This window comes from Vespula vulgaris, chromosome 21 (assembly GCF_905475345.1).
Source record: "Vespula vulgaris chromosome 21, iyVesVulg1.1, whole genome shotgun sequence".
NCBI lineage: Eukaryota > Metazoa > Arthropoda > Insecta > Hymenoptera > Vespidae > Vespula > Vespula vulgaris.
Window position 1 is genome coordinate 3,372,768 of NC_066606.1, and position 14,198 is coordinate 3,386,965.

Genomic DNA, 14,198 nt, shown 5'->3' on the forward strand with positions numbered 1-14,198 from the left:
CTCTATTTTAAATTTACTGGAATAATTAACAAGACGCATCGCAGCTTTTGAGTAAAGTGGAATAGATAAAAAAAGTGTTTCAATATCTATCAAATTATTTACGATGATTTATCGTACGCCTTTCGAAAATAATTATGTATGTAAATAATGCATGAATACTCGCATAGGAAGAAGTAGAAAAAAATAGACAATAATTAAAATCATTGTGTTTCATACTCAATAATTTACAGATGAAGAGAATTAAATTTATTCAAACGAAGTGAAGAGTTTGTATCTCATATGGTTTCTGTCAAAGATTCCGGTTATCAATTTTTCTCACTTCTAAAAATCCAAAAATATATAGTTAACAAAATGCATAGTTGAGTAAGTGCAGAATCTCGTCAGGGTAGCATTTCTCTCAAACAATTTATGCCGAATCGACTGTTGGGTATACCGAAATGTAAGTTCTACCCATGCTAGACAAAGTGGCAATATCGCTGGAATAAGAATATTGCTTTCAAGGCTATTCTTTTATGTAAACATTCCATACAGTACTGTGTAATCCTTTATGTTCGGTGTAAATATCAACATAAACACGATACGTTTGAATACATATGTAGAATTTATAGCGTTACTCTTCTTATAAGCTGCAAGGACGAATGCGAACTGTTTACATCATACACATACAGATGTATGTATATGTATAAAGTATATGTGGAATACATATGTGTCTATAAAAATACACTCATCGTAATATGCACACGTTGACAAAGATACAATATTTCATTTAACTGCTTGTTCGTGACTAATAGAGACAAAGGAAATTCAGACGCTTCATCTTAATGTACTTTAATATTTTTTTTTACTTTACTCTATATCAACTGCAGAGTTAGCTACATTTATTTACGTAGATGAGTGTGTAATAGGAAAATGAAATCGAGAGAAAGAAAGGAGAAAAAATTAAATATTTTATTACTTTGGAAATATTTCGGAAGCGCTCGGTTTCTACCGTAAGTATTCGTAATCGGCGTCTGACTTACCGGAAGTATTCTTAAAGTGTACACGTAACTCTACACATTACTAAATAGTTGATTAAATATTTATTGTTAAAACGTAAACTAAGTTATATGTACTACTAAGTTATATATAGTATACGTAGCATTATGGGCATAGATATATAATTTCTCTGTATGTGTGAAAAATATAATTTCACTAATAAAAAATAATTTCTCTAATATATATAAAACGATAAACATAGCAAGAAATTGGATGTAGTATATAAACTCAATCACATAGATACGGAAATATAGGTCTTCGTGGCTCAGATGGCAGAGTGGTTGTTCGGCAAGTGAAAGATCCCGGGTTCGAGCCCCGGTCGAGGCACGCAGCGAAAAACCTCATCCACGACTCATTCTCTCGTTGCAAGAAAAAACGTTACATTCAGGCTTGTTTCACTTCTTATGTTTCTGAGCAGCGATTTATTGTATTGTGGATAAATGGAACAGTGCTCTTTCTGCTCTGTCCCACTCCTACCCCACACACCCCACCTAAGTATAAGAAAACCATTTTCTTATCACCATTGTACCCCACACCTTAACGAGTAGTTGTTTCGCGACGCACGTGATGAAATTTATATGTAGAAAATATGACTGTTCCTACCCCTATTATTTGACAAAAGAAAAAAGTATTTAGGAAATACAAACGCATTGTTTCAATGCAAAAAATCAACGTATTAAGAATAAAAAAATCACAATCAATGATACAAGCGACGTTAAAAGGTGGTTTATTCGTATCAGAAATCGGTTACAGTTTATGGTTCAAATCGGACCCCAATACATGTATATCGAGTTACAGCAATTACAAATGTTTTAGATCTATCTTTGTAAGTAAATTTAGCCAGAAAGTTCCTCGATAGCTCAGATGGTAGAGCATTCACCCGAAAATGTATGTAGGCAACTAGCGAAGACCTAATTTTTTTCTCTTCTTTTTTTAATTTTTGTGATATGATTCAAGGAAGATTCAAATTTAAAATGTATACGGATTCAATAAATTACGTCAATTCGTATAGAAATATCGTACTTATTTTCAAACTTATTTGCATAATTGTTAACGAATACAAAATTACAATTTGCTTTGTTTTCTATTTGTCATTTGATTCTTCCAAACGATTTCCTATATGTTCTTTTTTATATTATGTAAAATGGGGAATGTACAATTACGACGCATTGCACCTGTATCGCAATATCGATATACGGATATATAAATAATTCCAGATATCGGCAATGGAATATCTTTCACTACATTAATATAATATGTTGGAAAAAGAACATGTTCTATATACATTTAGTACAATCCATGTTCTGTATTTTTACAGATTCTGTTTCAGTTTTATCGTTACATGAGAAATGAAGAAGTAGATAGCCGAAGTAAAGATAACTAAATCATACTCGATATAAATTAAACTAGCGTGATTGTTTCCGTATTTCATGCATTTTACGTATTTTCGGACACAGACTTTGAGATTTATGTAAACATATCAGCATGAAACAGCTAGTATATAATATGATAATATAATGGTATAAACTCTTATAATAATAATAGTAATAAAAACGTAATTATTATGTCCATTATGTACATATTGTAATAATATAATAATACCTACGACTATATTATCAATAAAAATAGTACAAGTATTGCTTCTCTCAGTTTAATTTCGACGTTGTAAAGAATTTTCCGAATGAAATAAGAAAGGAACATGTACAGATGGACAACCGTTAATGTAAAAAATTACAGATTTAAACGATCATTAACGCAACATAAGTATATAAATTGCTAAATAGAGAACAGAAACTAATGAAAAGTTGTTATCGTGATCATCATAATTGTTTCAAGATGAATTATATTACAGCATCAACGTCTTCTCGTAACCACACAATCCTATCGAATCTTTAAATTTTTCTATATATATTTCAGCCGTACTATTTGAAACATTGAATATAGGATACTACATATTTTAAAATGCTTTCTCTTATGTTTCGTCCCAATGATATTTGTTATTTTTTTGAAAGATTCGATTGAAGCTAATCGGGGATTGTATGTATTTTCGAAAATCGTTACCTAGCCATGTAAGACCACGAATGACTTTTGTATGCGAAAATACTGACAAATACATTAAACTACTAAGCTCTCTTTCTCGCGAAATAGTGTCATCTCCTGTTTTCTATTCGTGTGTAGATTATTATGCAGACACTGCTTTTTAACACAGGAAAAATTATTGCATTACTTACTCTGTTACAGTCATTTATAAGTGTGCGATTTGTTTAATGTGCTCCTTTGTTATTGATTCACCAATATAGAAACGATTACACTCTCTTCTACGATATCTGATTAGTCTTCACTGAATCGGTTAAACGACTTAAGTTTATTTTTCTCTATGTGAAAGTTCAAAGATGTTGCAAGATTGTGAAGAGATATATAAGAGTAAAGAGCAGGTTACGCAGTCGAAATGGAAGTGTTCTTCGAGAATCTTCTTTCGTAACACGAAGGTTCCTAAGAGTAGAAAACGGAAGAAGTGGGGGAAGATTTCTGACCAATTGGAAGTTTCGTCGTGGAAGTGGGAATAGTGAAGCTTATGATTTATAGCTAGTCGGGTATAGTGGATTGACGCATATTATGTTTGTATGTGTATGTTATATAATATGAATCAGCTTGTACAATTATATTGATAATAATAAAGCCGATGATGTTGATGGTAATAAAAAGAATACACAATGATAATAATAATATTAAGTAATAAGTTGTTTATAAACCCTCATCAGATAAACGAGACTGGTTCAAAAAATTTTCATCTAAGTAATGATCTTCGTAACTATATCTTCGTAACCGATCGGATTATTCGAGGCAACTTATATATCTGTGCGTTGAGTGTTTATAATATGTATATATACACACACACACACACACGTACAATATGACAGGACATTTTTCACAATGCCCTTCCCAAGTCCCTGCTATGGTCGACAACAGAACGCAGTCGATCAATAACGATGTCGGCGTCTTCGGAATAGTCCCCTTCGAGCCACACCCTTAGTACTGAGCAATGCTCCTACTTTTTTAGATATAACTGGGACTCAGCTTTCGAAATATGAAATAGCTAGTTTTCTGTATCCATTTTTGATCATTCATTAAATCACATAAAAAATTACCGATTATATAAGAAATAATAACGGGTTTTTTAACTGAGACTAATTTTTTTGATGATACAAGCCGGAGCAGGATATTGTACAGAAACGTGTCATATGAACTCGGAGGAACATCATTTAGGACTAACTACATGCAATTCGGCTGAATTAAAATTTTCTTCTAACAGAATAGAAAATAAAGGACCGTCCTTCGCATAATAAATAAAGGGACAGAGAGAGGGAAAAGAAAAAAGAGAGAGAGTGGAAGACAAGGTGTGAGTGAGACAGGATGAGAAAAAGAGGGGTAGAGGGAAAAACAGAAATTAAAAAGAAAAAATACAAAGTTACCTTACATTTCATCCATTTATAACACTGGAAATACATATTCCTCCGAATTTTGTTTATTTAATCGTACTGAATCTATAACTGCAGATATGCCCACATTTTTGGAAATATTTGCCCATGTTTAATATAAGTATCGTCCACGATCAAACCGATTGTAAGATATTTCATCCAAATAATTGCTATCTTCACTTTTGCTTTAATTTTATCAATAGTGATACATACAATTAATATTCCAACAGCTTTACTTTAACAATATATGAAGTATATTATCTTTTCGACAGTATCTTCTCGGCACAATTTCCCGACAATATCTTCCCTTAGCGTTTTGTTGGTTACCTATACTTATCAACTGATTGATATACTAAGTGATATACTGTTCTTTTATATTTCAATCATATATTATTTTATAAAACCTGTTTTTTCTCCTCAGTGCGTTCGAACTCTTGACATTTTCCTTTTCCTTTTCTTACTCGTATGACCACTATTTCATCACGCTTTTCTTATATCGATGCTCGTTTTTATATTTTCTCTCTCTCTCTCTTTCTCTCTATCTCTCTCTCTCTCTCTCCCACACACACCCTCTCATTCTATTTCTTTCTCTGTCTTTTTTTTTCACATTTCTAACCGTAAATACAAGCCATCATACAAGGTATGAGCTGAATTGGTCATTAATTTCACAAGGCCTAGTTATATGTGTTTTATGGATTCGTGTTTTCTTTACAAATGTTTATTGAGTACACTACACTTTACAATGGATCAGAACAAAAGTTTATCCGAATTTCTGTATCAAAAAAGATAAGACATTGACATATCACTCATATTATTATTTAAGCAGGAGAGAAATACTTCCATATACATTTGTTTATAATTCTAACTTAGCTATAGAATTATAGGTATACATTACACATATTTTAGTTGAATAGATAACTATAATACATATAAACCCTGAATAATAAATATTACATTTGTTTAATTATTATATTCATAAAAAATGTGAGATGAGGTCAAAACTATGTCCTATTAAGCTTCTATTATATAATATTACGTAATAAAAAAAGAATATATACACAGCAAAGTGGAGGAAATGTAAAGTAATTACCGATAATTGTATTTCTAGATTTGATGTGTACATTAGTGTTATTGAGAACTTATGAGAGAAATAAACCTTCAAAATTCTACGTAACAGAACTAGTTTTGTATAAGATAATTAACGTCTATTTTGGGACTGCCGTTGATTTACAAAAAAAATCTAAGGAAGCACTCGATTTCCACCGGAAATATTCGTAATCGGCATCTGCCTTACCGGAAATATTCTTACATTGTACACGTAACTCTATACATTACTAAGTAGTTGATAAAATATTTATTGTTGAAAAATAAATATGTACTACTAACTTTTATATATATATATATATATATATATATATATATATATATATAGTACACGTAAAGTTATAATCACAGAAAAATAATTTTTCTCTAATATATATAAAACTTTAAACATAGCAAAAAATTGGATGAAATATATAAACTCAATTACATAGATACGTAAATATAGGTCTTCGTGGCTCAGATGGCAGAGTGCTTGTTCGGCAAGTGAAAGGTCCCGGGTTCGATCCCCGGTCGTGGCACGCAGCGAAAAACTCTCCCCACCAGTTCAATCAACCAATACAAGAAAAACGGGTGAATTAGAAAGAATATATCAGGCTTCTTCTGTCAATTCGTCTAAGCATCGATTTATTGTGCGAGTATTACTAGTCTCAAATAAATGTAACAATGCTCTTTCTGTTCTGCCACCTCCCCCCCCCCCCCCCAACTACCGATACAGTGTACTCGATAACCCATTTTCCTATCACCAATTATACCTCACCTTGAACGAGTAGTTGTGTCGCAACGCACGTGACAAAAATATTATGTGGAAAATAATAATTCCATACCCCCCTTATTCTCTGACAAAAGAAAAAAGGATTTTGGAATACAAACGCGTTAAATCAACGCAAAAAATCAATGTATTAAGAATAGAAAAACCACAATAAACGAGCAACGCAATATATTTAAAGCATGAAAAGATGTTTGCTGATATCAGAAATCGGTTATTCTTGATGAAACAAATTGGACCCAATACCCTTTAATCCTGAATTACATCAATCACAGATGTAATTACGTGTCTGCATGTAAATCTCGCCGGAAATCTCCTCGGTAGCTCAAATGGTAGAGCATTCACCTGAATAACTTTGCAAGCATTCAACAAACGAAGACTTAATTTTTTTTCTTTTTGTTTATTCATTTTTGAGATATGTTTCAAGGAACATATAAATTTAAAATATATACGGATTGAATAAAATATATTATTTTCTAGACATACATATCCTATCTTTTCTATCGTATTTGTAGACTTGAAAATGAGTAAAGATTTTGATCTGTTCTTTTTTTCTTTTTGTCATTTGTTTCTTCCAAATGATTTCCACAACATTTTTTTTATACTGTGTAAAATAAGAAATGTACACCTACGATTAAAACACATTACACATATATTATCGCACTGAAGAACGTATAGAACGAGATCCATACATTGATATATCGGTAATTCTCGTCGAGGACAACGGAATTTTTTTTTCATCTTAATTCGCTACGTACTTGGAAAACGAAGATATCCTCTATACATTTAATACAATTCAACGGTACTATACATTTATAAATTTTATTCTATTTTTATCACTGCAAAGAAAATGAAAAAAAAGAAAACCGAAATAAGGAAAAATAAATCGTACTCGATATGAATTAAACGAGGATGGTATTCTCCGTATCTTCTAAGTCTTACGTTTCAATATGTAGAGACTTAGAGATATCTGTGAGAATATCTACACGAAAAATCTAATATCTAATATAATAATATAAAAATAAATTTAATCGAATTATTCTGACGAGACAGACTGATGATCAATGCCTTCAATTCATACAAGGGATTATTTGACTCTTCATGATAATATTCCTATTACTTTGCAAAATTGAAAGCAAGCCACATCTTATCAACGTGGCTCTTCTTATTCATTCATAATACAAAGCTGAATATCCGTCCAAGAATTATAAATTTGCAATACATGATACATAATTTTTCAAATATCAACAAATGACTCTTTATAAGTTGAAATATTCTCTTTTGTGCTTTGCTCAAATGATACTTCATGTTTTCTATTTTAAGTTCTTTTAAGGTAACAACGAGTAATTTTATGAATCATTGAAAATAGTTAGACCTATAACACTACGAGCAAGTTTCGTATCAGCAAATAAAAGCTAAACCCTTAAACAATTAAGCTTTCATTTTCTGTAAACTATGCCATCTTCACTGATTTCAAATCTCGGGTATTCCCAGAAATAGAAAGTTTTCTGAGTTTAATAGCTCATTTCAACATTGCAAAAAAATTTTCTCAAATTCAATCAGAAAGGAACAGATGCATATGTACAACCGTTAATGTAAAAAATTATGAATTTAAATGGGCATTTTACCAAAAATGAAGTAGATAAATTGTTAAGTAGAGATCGAAAACTAATGAAAAGTGATTACAGTGAATATCATTATTGTATCAAGAAGATGAATTATATTGTAGCGTCAACGTTTTTTCATAACCGCATACTTTCTATGGAATCATTAAATGTATGGATTCATATATACTTCAGCACACGCCGTACTATTTGAAACTTTGAATATAGGAAATCATATATTTTAAAATGCTTTATCTTACTTTTTGTCCCTATATTATTTTTCGTTCTTTTTAACAATTCGATTCAAGCTAATCGATGAAAGAATTTTATAAATCCTTAAAAGTTGTTACCTAGACCTATAAAATGAAAGAAAACTTTTGTATATTTACGAAAATGCTGACAAATACAGTAAACTACTAAGCTTTCTTTTTCGTCAAATAGTACAATTTCCAATGTTGTATTCCTGCATATATTATACTGCGAACACTATTTTTTAACGAAGGAAGAATTATTGCTTTACTTTCTCTATTACAGTCATTTATAACCATGTAACGCAAGTGATCCATTTGTTTAATATGCTCTTTCTTTTTGACTCACCGAGATAGAGACGATAGCACTTTCTTCCCCGATATTCGTTTTGTCTCCATTTAATAGGTTAATAGACTTGTGTTTCTATCTCCCATTGATAATATAGAAATGTTATAAGATTGAGAAGTTGTATGCGAGTGTGGAGAATAGATTTCGTGGTCCAAATCGAAATGTCCTTCGAACCAGCTGGAGGTTTCGTCGTGAAAGCTGGAGTAGTGGAGCTTGTGTTTAAGGCTAGCAGGATAATGTGGGTTAACATATGTTATGTTTCTTTGTGTATGCTATTCTGTAGAAAGCAATTTTGTTACAATTATAATGATAATAATTAACCCGATGGTGTTGATAATGATAAGAAAAATATACAATGATAATAGTAATATTAAATGATAGTAATAATATCGAAAAGGTTACATAATAATGATGATCATAATGTGGATATTTGAGTGGAATGTATACAGTAAATATAAATTTTTGGACAAAAAATGAACTTCATAATTTTAAGATTTCACGTAAGGCTAAGGACTTACCCTTGCCATGATAGAAAACGATGTTCAACGTTTTTGCGTGATAAATGTGCTTTATCGGTATACAATATTATAATAAAGTACGCTTTATTCACATTCATCGGCCAGTAATCCTATGATGACGAATAGTTAAAAAATACATTTTCAAGTTTCACTTTTACGGATATTTCGGTTTCCTTATCTTTGTAAAGCCTGGTCAGATACACAAGATCTGTCCGTAAACTCTTCGATCAAGGGAGGGTCTTGGTAACTAGGTAACCGCTACGAGTGTTCGGGGCAACCTTATATTTATATGTGTGTGTGTGTGTGTGTGTGTGTGTGTATAGGAACTTTTTCGAATGCCCTTGCCAAGTCCTTGCCACAGTCCATCCACTTGATCAATAAGGACGACAGCGTCTTCGAAATAGTCCCCTTCAAACCACACCCTTAATATAGCATTGCTCCCACGTTTTCAGATATAGCTGGAACTTAGTTTTCGAAATATCAAGCAACTAATATTTTGATACCCATTTTGATTATATGTTAACAGATAACGGGTTTTATGACTTAGCATTATATTTTTAATTGTAGAAGCCAGAACATGATTTTGTAGATAAATGTTTTATATGAACTATGTGGACTATCATTATAGTCTAGCTACATGCAACTTGGTTGAAACGAAATTTTCTTCTAGCAGCGTATATAATAATCAGCAATAGTTTCTTCAGTTTTGTCAAAAGTAGGTAAGGAAGAGAATTGCTGTTACAATAATTAATAGAGGAGTTAGAAAGAGACAGAGAGAGAGAGAGAAAGAGAGAGAGAGAGAGAGAGAGAGAGAGAGAGAGGGAGAGGGAGATATTTAGAAAGAGATATAAAATTATCTTATATTCCATCCATTCATGAAAGTGAAAATTGATATTCCTTCGAGTTCGATTCGAGGATCTCATGTTTATGTATATTTTCTTCTTCGTGAAGCTGCCATAACATCGTTCATGGCTGAATTAACTATAAGAGATCATAATATAAATCATAATAACAAAAACGAAAACGAACTAAAATATACAACAAAATTTTCTATATTATATATATATATATATATATATATATATATATATATATATATATATATATATATATATACAGACACATACACACACATGTATACGCATATATATACATATATATATACATGCGTATGTATGTATATAGCTAAATAAATACATATATGGACAATAAATAGAAACAAGTTAAATATGTATTAATAAAATATTATGTGACGTAATATGTGTTTGTGTGTCTTCGATGACTTTCATGTAATATGTAAGTAGTAGAATAATGATTATAATAATGGATTGATACGGAATATGAAAACAGTAAATTTAACTTTTTCTGGCACAAAAAATGGTGTATTCAATATTGATCGTAACTTAATACGTAAAAGCCAAACCCTTGAAGCTATTGTGTAATATTACATAACGCGTGACAATCGTCACATGAACAGAATTAATAGTTCAATGATATCCAGTTGAAGATAGGAAATTGGAAAAGGAAGAAAGACGTATGTTTATACAAGAATAAATATTATATTTTGTTTCGTTATTTCTTTCTTGAATTTTGTATTTCTTGAATAATGTATTTTTTCTGTTATTATCTCTTAAGTTGAAACAATTGTTACTCGGTTACACAATTTCAATTAAACTGTTATCTTAAATACGGGATTTAGTTAAAAGAGTGACTATAGAATTTTAATATCAACTACACTTTTTCGAGTCTAGTATTGAGGCTAATTTTCATTTTTTCAATATGTAAAGAATTTTTTAATGTGTAAGAAAATAGAAAACTTTTGGCAATTTGTAAACCTAGGTAAGCCTAAAATACCTCCAAGTAGAATAATTGACTTGAGAAAACATTTACAACGTTTGGCTTGGTCCGTATTCAAAATTCCGATATTGCTTATAGGATGATCTATATACAAATGTGTAAGAGGACGAAGAGAAAATTATTATTTATGAGTAATACAATTTCTCTACAATTACAATAAGCAATAATAATAAGAATAGAAGAAGTATATTTGTTCTTTATATTTTTAATGTAGATTTTACGTGTACAGAATAGGTCAGAAATGAACCTATTCAAAAGGGAAATTCATGAAATAAAGGTACTACCGTCCGAAATAATACAAATCAACAGATTTATTATTGACCTTTTACTTTTACTTCCCTATTCTTTTTTATTTTCTTTATGTTCTACTCATAACTACTCGGTATCTCAAAAATTCATAATATCTTGCTATATATACATTGTCAGAACACATGTGAACATTATGTGTATAATAATACGTTATATCTATCTTCTTATTGATATATATGTATTACAATCAGTTAGATACATGAAAAAAATTAAAATTATATAATATTAATAATTTATAACGTAATCTATGAGTAATAAACAAACAAAGCAATAATAAGATATAAATATATATATATATATATATATATATATATATATAAATCTATGTGTATATGTATATATATATATATGTTATCCCTTTCGAAAATTTCGGATTGAGAAAATTATTTATAAATATACAATATGTCAATTACGATGTATATAAAATTACGAACATGAAGGAAATATTACCATTGCTTATAAACTAAATTGCATACTTCTTTTTATACGGGCTATTAAGGAAAAGAATTACGTATGTTATTAAAAAGTAAGGATAAGGTCATAGCGCTATATTCTGGATAGAGGATAGTATCTATTATGAAATCGAAGTCTTCAATATAAGACCATCCTCGCTGTTCTCCACGTTTCTTTTATAATATAAAAAAATATGCACATTTAAATTGATGTGACTTTATCGTACTATTTACTTTGCAGATATTTTCCTCCCTCACTTGTTCATATATCTGTACCAACTAATACTATAATGGTGATGGAAAGGTAATCGATACTGTCGACTTGGTGCCAGTTAGACCATCAATATTTTTATTTAATATTTTTTTAAAATTAACAAATTATTCTATGGTTTAAACATTCCTCATATGTGTTATATCGATTTGTGTTTTCTTTGCATATTTTCCTTGATAACAGTACACTTTACCATTGCACATAACAAAAATTCATCCAACTTTCTAAATCAAAGAAAATATAACTTCTACGTTTCACCCACATAATTATAAGGAGACTTTATAGAGAGAAATACTTCTATCCACATTTGTTATGCCTTCAGCGAAATAATTACACAGATATATTAAACATATTTTAATTGAATATATTACTATAATACTTATAGATGCTGAATAATATATATTTCATTTTTTAATTATTATATTCATAAAAAATGTAAGATCAAAACTACGTCTCTCGATTTTATTTAAGCTTCTATTATACAATATTACATAATAAAAAAAGGAAGACATACGTACAATGGAGGAGATGTAAATTAATTATCGATATACTGTATTTATACCTTTAGATATATACGTAAGTGTTATCAAGAACGTTTTAGAAAAATAAAACTTAAAAATTCCACTAAACAGAACAAGATTTCGTGTAAAATAATTAACTTCTACTTTATACTTTCCGCAGCCTTTTTTAAGAAATCTTCGGAAGCACTTGGTTTCTTCCGTAACTGTTCGTAATCGGCACTTGATTTAACACAAGTATTCTTAAAGCGTTACATATATCTATATATTACTAAATAATTCATTAAAAGTTTATTGTTAAAAGATAAGCATGTATTACTAAGTTGAATATAGTATTACATAGATATATGATCGCAGAAAAATAATTTCTCTATGATATATATAATATTTGATAAACATACAGATAAATTGGATGTGGTATATAAACATATTTATATAAAGACGAAGCCATAGGTCTTCGTAGCTCAGGTGTTAGGACGCTTGTTCGGCGAGTGAAAGGTTTCAGGTTCGAATCCTGGTCGAGGAACTCTTTGCAACTTTTCCAACTGAACTCGTTTTGTACGTTGTTGATTCTACGAATTTATCCAAGATCATTTCGGGTTAAATTGTAAATTCTGATTCCCCGTATTGAGTCCCCCTATATTTCCGCTTTTCCTATCACTTTACCATACGCACCCTTTGATGAAATAATCGTCTCATAGATATCTCAAAACGAACATAGGTGACGACCACTTTATGTAATATTTAAATACCCCCCTCTGAAGTTTGAGAAAAAAAAAAGATTAAACATTTCAATAACTATTGAACAAAAAAAAAATACGATTAGTTTGTGTGAAACCCAAAAGAAGAGTTTTCATGTGCTATATCTCGTATTAAGGATTAGAAAAACCACAATTATATAAAATGATTTGTTGAGGAAATCGTATACTTTCCATTTTTCAATCACCTTCACCACGCCCCTTGAAATAAACATTATTTGTCCACCGAATTCCTGACTAATAATATATTATCAATACCCTTCTACCCGACAAATGAAAAAAATTAGAAAATCACCACAATTAAAGTGAAATTCTAAATACAACCGATTGTGTGGAATCAAAAAGGACATATATAAATTTACACAAACGCATTTAAGAATATGTAAAAAATCACGATAAAATAATTAGCAAAATAGAGAAAATTAAAAAGAGTCTTTGTATAGAAAGTATCGTATCTGAAATGCCTTATTCCTGACGATGAAAATTGAACCAAATCCCCTTTCGTATCGAGTTATAGCAATTACAGATGTTTAGATTCATCTGTAAGTAAAGTTAGGCAGAAAGTTCCTCGATAGCTCAGATGGTAGAGCATTCACCCGAAAATGTTTGTAGGCAACTAGCGAAGACCTAATTTTTTTTCTTTTTTTTTTTAATTTTTGTGATATGTTTCAAGGAAGATTCAAATTTAAAATATATACGGATTCAATAAATTATGTCAATTCGTATAGAAATATCATACTTATTTTCAAACTTATTTGCATGATTGTTAACGAATACAAAATTTTAATTTGTTTTTTTTTTCTATTAGTCATGTGATTCTTCCAAATGATTTCCAATATATTCTTTTTTATATTTATATATATTATAATTATATATATTATATTATATTTATAATTATAGATATTATATTATTATATACTATATATATTG

The 14,198-nt window shown here is 30.0% G+C and overlaps 2 long non-coding RNA genes across 3 annotated transcripts in view; one reads left to right on the forward strand and one right to left on the reverse strand.

Annotated features, from left to right (window-relative positions):
- Positions 1–1,310: 1,310 nt before the first annotated feature.
- The window catches only part of LOC127071401 (uncharacterized), a 210,533-nt gene continuing 197,645 nt past the window's right edge, over positions 1,311–14,198 (forward strand). The window contains exon 1 of one of the 2 annotated variants that reach the window (XR_007785014.1): positions 1,311–1,923. This is a non-coding gene — a long non-coding RNA (uncharacterized LOC127071401). Of the gene's footprint in view, positions 1,924–12,994; positions 13,873–14,198 lie in introns of those variants that run through there. The other variant, XR_007785017.1, reaches the window with a different exon arrangement.
- LOC127071411 (uncharacterized) lies at positions 8,012–9,264 on the reverse strand. The gene is made up of 3 exons (XR_007785040.1): positions 9,104–9,264; positions 8,586–8,862; positions 8,012–8,344 (listed from the first exon to the last, which is right to left on the reverse strand). It is a non-coding gene; the product is annotated as an uncharacterized LOC127071411 (long non-coding RNA).